Source organism: Balaenoptera ricei, chromosome 4 (assembly GCF_028023285.1).
Source record: "Balaenoptera ricei isolate mBalRic1 chromosome 4, mBalRic1.hap2, whole genome shotgun sequence".
In the NCBI taxonomy this organism is placed as follows: domain Eukaryota; kingdom Metazoa; phylum Chordata; class Mammalia; order Artiodactyla; family Balaenopteridae; genus Balaenoptera; species Balaenoptera ricei.
This window is the reverse complement of record NC_082642.1, coordinates 64,431,865-64,444,533: the sequence shown is the minus strand read 5'-3', so window position 1 is coordinate 64,444,533 and position 12,669 is coordinate 64,431,865. Positions and strand designations below refer to the sequence as shown.

General features: G+C 37.4%; 1 protein-coding gene across 7 annotated transcripts in view; it reads left to right on the top strand.

Annotated features, from left to right (window-relative positions):
* The window catches only part of MECOM (MDS1 and EVI1 complex locus), a 572,766-nt gene that overhangs the window by 273,117 nt on the left and 286,980 nt on the right, over positions 1-12,669 (top strand). The gene's annotated exons all lie outside the window — the stretch shown is intronic.

The window sequence follows — 12,669 nt, the reverse complement described above, 5'->3', positions numbered from 1 at the left end:
GGTGTAGAGATTTAGGAGGGTTAATTTAAAAATTCATAAATCCTTTGCACTATTCAAATTAATGACCTGTAACCTTTTTTTGCCAGGTGACTTCTTTTGACTTAACTATGTCCAAATAAATGTGTTTATTTAGGAAAGCTCAATGCTACCAAAAACTGACATGCTAAGCATCTCCTATGGCTCATAATATGTATGAGAGATGAGGACCACCCTCTGTTTTCTCATTATGCCAAATAATGGAAAGTGGAAATCACTCTAATCCTTTCTTCTGTGTCTGCTGTACCTCTGCGAATATGATAAACTCAATCCAATTAAAAGTCATTACCTCTCCAAGGCTCAACCACAGTCTATAACTTTTTGTTTCACAATTCTCTCAATTATCTGTCTTTATCACAGGTAGAATTTTTAGCCATCTTCCACTTCAGTTTTCTCTTAAAAAAGAGGAAATCACTTTTAGTGTTTATTATTTTAGTTCTTGTTTTCTATACCATTCACTTGACTCTATTCATTGCAGCTTTGTATTATACAAGTTAATTCTTCCTGGGCATTTGTCTTATCTCCCTGACTAGATTATAAGTTCTTTGAAATCAGCAATTTCACTTTATTCTTTTTTGGTGACCCTCCCCCCCCCCCATGGTGCTTTGCATATAAAAGTCTTGTTGACTAAATAATTAATGGTCTGTGGCATGTGTTGGATCATAGTTGCTAAGATTTAATAGTGGTGATGAGTATTAAAAAGTTGAGTGAAGTAGATAGAGTAATACAACAGGGAGACCAACAAAAACAACAGAAATAAAAACAGCACGAGGCTTGTTAAGTTATTGCATAATTATTTCGTATGCTTTAGGAATCTCTCCTGCCCCCAGAGGATTTTCTTAACGTTATATACTTTCGATAGAATTATAATATTTCCAATTTTTCCTCTCAAGCAGTCATAGTTTATATACGTTTACATGGACTGATGAACAATATATTTGAATCAACAAGCATCTTACATGTTTAGATGAGTACACTGATAATTTTCTAGCTTCTTTAGCTCTGAGATTCTACAATGCTATGAAAAATGGATATTTCAATCAATTATTTCATCAGTTAAGCAACATGATGCCAAAAGATTTTAACTTAACTATATTTAACAGCTCAACTATTAACTTAGCTATACTTAACAGCTATAACCTATTTAAAAAGCAGTTTGTTAGAGAAGATTTATTGGAATGAATCCATAAAATGATCAGCAAAAGCATAAAACAAAATCACTGAGATTTTGCTTATTCTGGAGAATAATACCTGGATCGAAGTAAGAGTCATTTTAGATAATGTTGATATAAGTAGGCAACACAATATTTTATGTATATACTACGAAATATGAAGTTACAAATATTAGGTTTTGGGTATTCCTCTTTCGCAAAGCACCTTGATGAATAGATTCTTTTTTGAGATTTTTTTCCACCACATAAATACAGCTCTCAAATTTATTTTGCTACTTTTGCTTTTAGTTAAGTTTCTTTGACCATCATAGGCATATGTGGATATTATTTGGGAAAGGACCATCATCTATTGAGTAGTGTGGGACACCAGAAAATAGCAGTGCTGCCGTTTTCTCTGACAACTGTTGCTTTAAATTGGAGACTCCAGGGTGATCTGGCTGGTCTTCCCTCTGAATACAGCACTGTTCTGAGGTCAAGCAGAACTACCTCTGGTCTGTTTAGCACAACTTTCCATTCAAACTGGAAGGTAAATGCTGTGGTTGGGCCATTTATAGGCTGGTGGGAGTTTCACTGGCATCCCAGCAGTCCCACCTGGTTCACAGGAGAACTTTTAGTCTTTTTTGCAGTGAAGTAGACCACGCAGAAATACATTTTTACTAGTTATGTGACAGGGAAACCATCCACTTCTCCATGTAGTTTTCTTCTTGGCTTATTTTGTAATAGAAATGTGGGCAATGCTGTTTTAGAACCTGTTCGTTTCATCATTTTTAGTTATTTAGAAGCCATGAGAGTAAATCATCCCCCTTTTTTTTAAGTTGATGCAACTAAAGAAATTTTTAAAAAATTTTTATTTACTTATTTATTTTTGGGCTGCATTGGGTCTCAGTTGCAGCACACGGAATCTTCGTTGAGGCATGCGGGATTTCTGGTTGTGGTGTGCGGGCTTCTCTCTAGTTGTGACGTGTGGATTTTCTCTCTCGAGTTGTGGCGCCCGGGCTCCAGGGCACGTGGGCTCTGTAGTTTGCGGCACACGGGCTCCCTAGTTGAGGCGCGCGAGTTTAGTTGCCCCACGGCATGTGGGATCTTAGTTCCCCAACCAGGGATCAAACCCACGTCCCTTGTATTGGAAGGCGGATTCTTTACCACTGTGCCACTGGGGAAGTCCCAATCATCCCTTATTTGATCCTTATGTTACTGTGAAGAACGTGGTGATTCTAAGAAATAAATGTGAATGACAACTGCATTTCCACCAAGAATTGAAAGAAGAGATTTATTCTTGTTTTTTTCCATTTTTTATTGAGGTAAAATTGACATATAACATTATATTAGTTTCAGGTGTACTAATTTGATATTTGTATATATTGCAAAGTAATTGCTACAGTAAGTCTAGTTAACATTGTCACCATACATAATTACAAATTCTTTTTGTAATGAGAACTTTTAAGATCTACTCTCTTAGCAACTTTCAAATATGCAATACAGTATTATTCACTATAGTCACCATGCTGTACATTACGTCACCATGACTTATTTATTTTTTAACTGGAAGTTTGCACCTTTTGACCCCCTTTACCCATTTCACCTAATTCTGTAGATTGGCATGCCCAATTGCAGTTACTTATGTTCAACTCTTAACAGCCATCACTCTTCCTAACCTCATTTTAGATCTTATTTTATTGCATAGTCATATACCTGTTACCATCTCTGTCTTCGCTACTCAACTCTAAGTTTCTTGAGGGCAGAAGGTTGATTTTATTCAACTCTATACCTAGCCATAGCAACTTTCACAGGTCCAGGCACAGCATGGTACCAAATCAATGTTTTGGGGTGGGTAAATGACTAAGTCTGAGAAGTAGCATCTTGGGCAAAGAGTATCATCCCAACACTTCAATCATCTCATTCCTCTCCTAATGCTAGAAAAGAATTGAAATCTGGGCACTTTTGTAGTCTATCTACCCACAAAATTTCAATTGGAATGTGTGATTGAAGCAGTCACACAAAACTGGTGAAGTCTGGGACATCTGTTTAATACTTACCTTTGATAGTATGGAGCCCACCAAAGATTTTGACAGCCAAATGTATATTTATTCCACAGAGGAAACATTATCAACCAGTGCAAAAGTTTACTGGCACTAGCTGGTGATATAATGGGTAGTTTAAATCCTGCTAACTGCAAATAATTTTTCAACAGTGTTTATGATTGTGGTAGAGTTTAGTGAGGCAAAAGTACAGATAACATAAATATTTCGACAAAAGCCGATTGTACTGGAGCCATGAGTAAATTAGACCCAGTTTGTAAATAAATTTAGTTTTTGCCAGCAAACATTTATAATCCTCTCTTGCTGCAAACGATAGTAATTTATATAGAAGAGGTCCTGAATGCCTTTCTTTAAAAGTCAGTTCTCATTAGGAGGCAGTGCCTGGTGCCCATCAAGTGTCTTAGACTGTGTGACTCAATTAGACTTGAAGGATACTGTACAGACCACCTAATGCTACTAGTTATTGTACATGTTGATAATGACAATTTCCAGAGACCATACATAGTTTGGTAGTCTATGAAGTTGTCATATTATATCATTCCCTTAAATACCTAGCTTGTGTTACCACTTAGCAATGTTGAAATTACCCCTTCTCAAATCATAAGTGCTATTTAGTGTATGTATACACATATACATGCTACATCTGTTCATATTTTTCCTGAAAACATTTTTTATCAAAGTGTATAATGTTTTCTCAAATTATAAAAAACCCTTTCTTTATGTTTTTCAGTGACACTCCATCCATCCCCATGGTTTTGAATGATTTTACGTTTAATATGATGTAACATTGGGAAACTCCATATGGGGGCCTTTAGAGTTTGAAATAGGGGCAGAAAATTGCACTCCTTGGAACCATCTAAATTTATTTTACACGGAAGATACTGTATTTGCAATGGGGCGAGAGTCCAAGCTGAAATCAGCCAAATCAAGGAATTTCCCCACAGAATCACTTTAAGATCATAAGTTGTTGTTCTTGTTACCAAGCCTTGTGAGAACAAGGACCATTGTTCATTTTCAAATAAAACCTAATTTTGAGACTAACACAATTTCATTCTTTCGGGCACTCTCTGCTCCTTATCAAACTCAGAGTGTGGTTAGGTTAGCGTTCTATGGCTTGTTCACATTCCTTTTTATCGGCAAGCCATTGCTACAACTCCCTCTTCTGCCAGACATGCATAATTATTTTCTTTTCTTTATGTAGGACTCCTGGCTATAAGAAAGCTCTTCTGTTTTGTAGCAACAGGGAAGGGTCTGCATCAAGTTAGCTGTGACAATGAACTTGAACTTATATTTACACTGTTTATTCAGTTCTCCTGCACACCTATCTTTGTTTATTATATGGTAGGAAGTGGAGGGCAATCTCATTTACTTTTTGATCTTCATCTTTGAGGGTTGTTCTGAATATTTTTACCTAGTTTACGTTAGAATTCAGTCTCCTTGTTACAAAATACACTCCCTGCTCCTTCCTTTAACTTGTAGCTCCTGAGTTTTGGTCTCTCCTTTGGAGGCAGGAAGGATCTCTGCCAAAAGCCACCAAGCCACACTTAGGTAATTATAATAAACAAGTTGGGGCTCTCATTTCACATGCAGAGCTGGATGAAGCAGCTCTGTGGTCAAAGGGATCCCAGTGGCTCCTCTGTTAGCAATGGCACATTAATGCACCCTCATGCTCTCCTCCCCACCTTTAAACACTTTTTTTTTTTTAAAGGAAGCAAATCAGGTCACTCTGTAGCATGTGAAGGGCTGCAGCTTTCTTCTGAAACCACCATCAACAACATAAACAAATTAGAGGTAGTAAACCACACATTCTGCCCACACGTAAACCACAGTCCTCACCAGAGGGCAGTCTACTTAATGTGAGAATAACAGCCCAGTTTTATAAGCCTCTACTGGGAATAAATTCCAGTTTCACTGGTTAGAACAAAGTTGGGCAGCCAGAGTACAGTCTCTCCTAGGTTACATGTTGGGAGAGACCAAACCAATTCTCAAAGTGTCTTTCCAGGAAATATATTTTATAAGCTTCTGGTACACCAAACTTTGACCATCCTTTGGTTTTCATTATGTAGAACTGAGATTGCTTGAGTGGAATGGACCTGGGGCTGAACTTGTCCAATGTACTTATTTTATGGATAAGGAAACAGGGACCCCAAAAAGCTATGAGTCTCAAGCTCTGACTCTCAAGGTTACCCCGGGCAGTGGAGACTTATTGCAGAATCCGGACCTCCACGTCAGGGCTTGTGCCACTCCTGCTTTTCCTGAGTGCAAACGGCATAGTTTACAATCCCCCAACTTGACCCATATGGGAGTTATAAAATATTCCCTATACCTTCCTGATGCTGATATGCTTCCTTTCCTGACAATGGTTAGTCCTCAACTAATGTGTCCAGCCCTAAACTAATGTGTTCCGTCATCAGTAAATTCCTGCCTGTGATAGTCTTTTCTTAAATACCTGTTTAAACAGTAATTTAGATAAGAGTGTCCCATTTGTGTGCAACAGGAAATGCCTGCCTTCTTTTAGATACGCTGGCAAATAATTACTGTAGATATGGCTTGAATACTGAAAGGCTGTACTCTGGTCATTTCAGACTGCCTGAGAGTAACCACCCAGTCTGCTGCAACATAATTTCAGGGCATTTCTATTTTACTCTAAATGAATCTGAAGGAAAATCACTTTGGGGATATAAAAAGCTTATGAGAAAAGCCATCAGGTCAAAGGTTGCCAAAAGTCTCTTAAAAATTTGTCTTGCTAAAAGAGAGTGGAGGCACATAGTTATAATGTAAAAGAAACAGTATGTGATATGTGATAAGTCTGTTCTTACCTGGTCATTCCAGTGGGTATTGGTGATCGGGTCTCCCTTAACGACAGAATAAGCCAAACATTAACCAGGTCATGTTTTTCCTTGGAGTAGCGCTCACGGAGCTTTAATGTCTTTATTTTAGCTGTTTTAGATTCTGTAAGTAGATACCAAAGGGCTTTACTGGTACCTCAACTATGAATTTTCTGGCAATTTCTTTCCATAACCAGTTTTAAAAAGCTTAATTCCATCTCTGATGAGGAACTTTTGGAAGTGGCCAAACCCATTTCGTAAGAGCTTAGAAGCTACCAGTTTAATTCACAAACCATACTTCTTTAGGGAAATGTCTGTGAAATTCCTAGGAGAGTGGAGAAACTCTTAACTAAATTTAAAACCCCAGGACAAGCAAGGGATATGCCACAATCCCAAGAGAAACATAAATGTTTGTTCACTGATTTGGTCCTTTACTTTCAACTCTTGTGGTATTTTTTGCCATCTTCCTTGCTTGCCTCCCAACACTCTTTCATAATTTTAGGGTCTTTTTGACAGCCCATAAACAGAATATTTTTAGGAAACCCTGGGGGAAAAAGTTCCATAAGGAAGAAATGAAATACTCTGGTACAAGGAAGTAGCAAATACTAGAGGTGCAAGGAAGCTTAGAAGGTCACTGAAAAAATTCCATGTGCCAAACCATGTTGATACGTTATTTCACAAAAATAATGGCCTCCTGAGACATGGATTCTACAGGTGCAATCCAGTGTCAGCAGATTCCATGAGGTCTACTTTCTTCTCACCCCTCTCTGCTGGAGGCAGCTCAGTCTGAAGACCATGTCCATCAGCAGCTTCCATTCTATCAGATGCCTCTATTCTCTCAGCTTGTGCCTCTGGACCCTTTCTACGGTCCTTCAAAGCTAGTTTAAGTCAGTTTTCTGGAAATTCGTTTTTCTTACTTTTACTAGTTTCCTTTCTTCCTTTCGTTGGGATCTTAAATTTCATTATCTGGGGCCATTCTCACACACTATTCTGCTGGCCAGTTCAGAGCCTCCTTCTTTGCCCTGTTTGTGCATCGGGCATGACTTGGGCTCCACCCTTTCCCCAAGCCCAGCGCGCGTTGATTGGTTGCGTTGCTGGCGCAGAAGAGCTGGCTCCTCTGCTTTCTCGGCAACAGGCCTCGGTCAACGCTCTGGAATTCTCCTAACAAGGGAAGAAGAGCATGTCCGGTTTGACTTTTGGAAGGAAATTGATGTCTTCCCCCTCCCTCCCCGCCCCGCCCCGCCCCGCCGCGCCCTGCCCTACCGTTAGCAGGCACCAACTCTTGGATTCGCGTTCATGCGCTCACGTCCTACCAGGAGGTCCCCGGTGGGGCTTGAGGTTTGGCAGCGCCTGCTCTGCTCTAGGAGCTGGGCACGCATCCGCAGCTCTCAGCCACGTGTAATCCTTCCTGTCTGCTCTCAAGTTGGGCACAAAGTACTGGCGCTCGGGCCCACCCTCTTCTTTAGTAGCAATTAACCTTTACTACAGAGCTTCCTTTGAAGTTTGCTCATGTTTTTATTACAAAACTGCAATGAGGAACATAATGGGGGGAAATGTCTAAATTTCTGAGTTACCTAATCTGTTCAATTCCCTTGCTGGTCTCCTCCTGGCAGTTGTTTCATGTAGTTTTGATCTCAACCAGTCTGCCTGAGATTTCAAACCATGTTTCTGTCTCAGCCTATTTTTAAGATTAGTGAGCACACAAGCACACTACAAATGCACATGGATGTGTCTATTATATGCGTATGTGTGTACAGCTGAGTATATAGAACAGATTTCTTGTTTAATGTCTAAGGAAATTTGTCTTAGAGTCAAACTACATATATATGCTTTTAATGTTAATATTAAACTCTATTCAGTTGCTAAATATTTTCTATCATGTGAAGAAGAGTAGAGAGGAAAATTATTTATGTTAGTATCACTAATGATAATGCTGAGTGATAAGTATTATATGACGGGTACGGAATGCTATTAATGGTGAAACTCAGGATTTTGAATGGCATCTGCCCAGAAGATTTGCAGTTAAACTAGGCAGAGGGGCCAAGTTAAACAAATGGTGAGTTATGTAAAACCCACAAAAAGAGAAGGCATTTTAGGCCAGCCTTGCAAATAAGAACCAAAGAATTATGAGTGAAATGGCATTTTTTTTCCTAGCCTGCCGTTCACAGGAGCTCAAATAAATGAAATCATTTTTCTCTGCTTTTCACTCAGCAGTAAATCATTGGTAATCCAAGGTTGGTAGAAAAGCAACTATGAAGCTCAAAGAAAATACAAGAGAATCTTTTTTTTTCCCTTAGGATGGGTAAGGACTTTCTAAGAAAAATGTAAAAATCACAAAGGAAAAATAGACTTCATTCCATACAAGTTAAAAATTTTGTACAACAAAAACCCCATTAAAAAAAACAAATGATAAATGATCTACTGGGGATAGTAGCAAAAACTATATCAAAGGGCTCATTTCTTTATGATTAATAAGACAGACCAATAAAAGCCCAATTAAAGCTGCATAGAAACAATGAATAACTTGCAAAAGGAGAAATAGGAATAACAAAAATATTTAGTCTTAGTAATCATTGAGATGTGAATTAAAGCAACAATAGATATACAGTCTTTTCCATTGTATTAATAAAACTTAAAAACAAGACATAATAATAAATGCCAGTATGGTTGCTAGAAGTATAAATCTGTATATACCTCTGATAAGCAATCTGTCAATACTCACTAAGCTTTCTTACAGGAATCTAACCTAGGGAAATTAAAATAGATGAAAATAAATATTTATGTGAAAGAACGTTCATTTCAGTGGTATTTATGGTATCAGAAAATTAGAAGCAACATAAATAAATACTATGCAAATAGTTCACTTATTATGGATTTATATTATGGAATATTATGCAGCAATTAAATATAATTTAATATTTTTAAAACCATAAGGAAGAGTTCATATATCAAGTGAAAAGGTGAAAAAATAAACTATTCACATGGTAGGGCCACAATTTTGAGAAAACAAACTTTAAAACATATCTTTAAAGAAAGAAAGCAAGTTGCCTAAGAGTTAAACGGAGTGGATTTAAACACTTGGGTTCTAGTCTCAGCTGACTTTGTATATACCAATTAGCGTCCTTGAGTATCAGGTTACACATTTGCAAAATGGAAGGTTATTCTTCTCACCATAGGTTTCTCATTGGATTGTGAGAAAACATAGATACATCTGTAGAAGTTATTATTATCAGTATTATTTCTGCAATTTCCTCTTTGCAGATTCTGATATGTTTTCAAAATGCATCTCTTCAAGTGGAAACCTTATGGTAGTTATTCAGAGTCATAGAAATAAATATAATCTAATACAAGTGTGGCCACTTTCTTGGCTTCCAGGGATATCAGAACACCTAAAAGTTGAATTGAAGAGTTTGATTTCCAAGAGCATTTCCCAAGTCATTTGCCTCAAACTGAACAATAAGCTTGTCCTTCTGTCCTCATTCAGTTAATGACACACCTAAAGGATGCAAGAAGCAATTCCAGTAGCAGGTGGTTCAGATCCAAGAAGTTACAAGGGTTATTTATCTTTATGGGAGCACTGATGTATATAGCACTTCTTACCTGCTACTTACCTGTTGTAAATGTGCCCAATCTGTCAATATGGTATCTGAGCAATGCTTTAATTAACTGTAGTTATAGCTCAGGGAAAAGATCTACCAATTTTTCCTCAATAACAGAGATTTAATGGAGATACGAGAATTGAGGTAGTTTGTCATTTAGATGAAATGTTTTAGCAGCTTTTTGGATAGTTCTTGAGTAATGTACATGGAGACAGTAGTTTACTTTGGTTTATGCAAATATTCAATGCAGTATGATAAACTGCATTTGCTGTTGAAAATTTCATAATGCTAGATTACATTGAAATATTGTTGCATGTTTTGATACGTAAAACTCAGCAGTTTTATATTTCCATTTTTTGTTACCACAGCCCTTTTTATATTTAATTCAGATGATACTAGATTAACAGTGGCTTGAAAACAAATTGCCTGAGTTTGCGTATACATTTAACGCCTGCATGTGGATGAATAGGACCGTAAGTCTTTCTCCTGGATTTGCTTGACCTATATAAGTTGTTCTTTCGGTTTAATTGGATTTTTTTTGCTATTGTAAGCAGAATCGCATTCAGGTTTTAAATTCAAATTCTTCTGTGCAGCAGCCTGGGCACACGTGAATTTTGTCACGACAGGAATTAAAATCCAAACTCACTAGTTTAGAAATTATGCATTGGGAAAGTTTGTGGGTAACTCAAAGGCATGGGGTCAGCTATGTCAGGGGGAGGGCCCAGATGGCTTTGTCTCTATCCTTTTTTAAGATTTGAGATCACTCTGATGGAACTGACAGTATGACTAATTTAACCCTTTGAGGCAATAGGGGAGATTTTACTGACCTTTAATGGATAATTACTGGAGGAAATAGTTCTATTCATTTGGAAGCATTTTTGTTTCCTGCTGCTTAAATGGATAAGTCTATAGATTACACAATGTCTTCCAATTTTTAGCACTTCTCAAAAAAACCAAAATCTTCACATTGAGTGATAAATCCCTTTAAGAATCTGTAAAGTAACTCTGCATTTGCAGTAGTTAAATGTTACAACTCTAGAGAGGTTTTTTATATGTTTTTAGCTATATCAAGAGTGCCAGTGAGCTTTTGGCTCTTAGGTTGAAATGAAAAGTCTCCCTGAAGAATAAAATTAGACAGACTTTATCAAAGGTGTTTGGACCCTGAAGTATATTTCTCTGATAGTATTTCTTTGGGGCATTATTGAAATAGTTTCTTTTGACATTGGGCTTGGAAAAAAGTTTGTAATCTATAGTGTTCCATTTCTATGAGTTTAAAGATGCTTTTCAGGATCAAAATAATTTCCTATATTTGGTAGAAAAATATTGGTTTGGTTTAGTAGTTCAATAAAATTATATGTTAGGTTAATTATCTATGTAACAAGTATTTTTTGAGCACCTTTATGAGGATCACTTGGAGAATTCCTAAGAAGTGTGAGTTTTGAGTTTTCCCTTTAAGGGTCTATTTCCTAGTTTGGAATAAAAGAATTATTCATATTAAACTCTAGGTAGCAATAGGCAGAATTATTTGATCATCAGATTGAGGGAGGAAATTATGTGAGAATTCAAAGAAGGGAGATACTTATGCTAAATGGGATGGCAAGGAGATAAGTTGGGAGTTGACATAGAGAATGACTAAAAGTTGGATGGGCAAAGGGACTGAGATAGGGTAGCCTGGCAGGAAGAACCACTGAGCTCAGAAGTCAGGGATAAGCTTATTCTGGCCTGGGGGCTCCTACTGAGGAGTGTTGAGATTAAGAGAGAAAGAAGATTGCTTTCAAAATGAAAGAGATTCTATTCCAAGCCTAAGAACTCTAGGTTTTACTTGTGGACATTAGGAATTATTAAAGGCTATTGCACAGGAAAGTTGATATGCCAGGAAAATAAATTCAGCAGCATTGTACAGGCTCAGTGTTGAGGGATACTGGAAAGAGGTTTGCGGTCTGAAGATCCAGTTAGAGGACTGTTAGAAAATTCAGGAATGAAAACATGGATTGAAAGAATGGGATGAAGGTACAAATCTTGCAAGAAGAATGGACAGCATTTAATGACTGAATAGACTGAGGATGAAGGAGAGAAAATATCTATGTTATTTTAGAACCTTGAACATGGATAATTGGGGGAAATATTATTTTTAATGGAAATGGGGAAGTGGGCAGGAGACTCGATTTGAGAGTAGATGATAATGTGCAAGCTTTTGTATATGCTGAACTTGAATGTTAATGAGCTTGTTATGTTGAGATCAAATGTCTCATAGGAATAAGTTTGGGTCCTGATTTGGTTCTGTGCTTGGTTTAAATGGCATTATCTCATTGTTTGAATCAAGAACCAAGCACCTCATTAGAAAGATACTTTTGCATGTACAATCACTTTGCACTTCACAAAACTTTAAGAGAAGTCAGTACTTGATGGACAATTGTTAATAGGTTTTATAGTTAATTAATTTTCATAGAGAATCAGAGAAGGAATTGGGGATAGAACTCAAGTTTTCTACCCTCTAGCTCAATAAACTACCTTGGAAGATTTTAATAATTCATAGAACTGTAGGGTTGGTAGGATCTTAAGGGTCATCTAGTTCATCAACCTAACGCTACAGTTTCTCCATATCATCATTAATTCATGGCTATCTAGGCTATATTAGAGCCCCTGTGCTGGGGAACTTAAGGTAATCCATTTACCTTTGGATGGGTCTGATTGAAATCTGTCTTCTTGTAATTTTAGCCCATTTTTCTTGGTTCCCCCCCCTTGAAGGTCTACAAATTGAACAAATTAGGTATGGCTCTCAGTCCATAATCCTAGTGGAAACATGTTTATTTGCTTTAAGATAACTGAAATCTCCTTCAACTGGTGGGAAATTCAAGCTCAGTCATTATTCTTTATGCTTCCTCCCACCCCCAAGTTGCATAAAGATCTTAAGGCTGATACAGTGTGATCATTTACTACAGGTGTGGTGCTGTGCTGCTCTGGGGATTCCTTAGAACTCCAGTGTTGAGTGTCC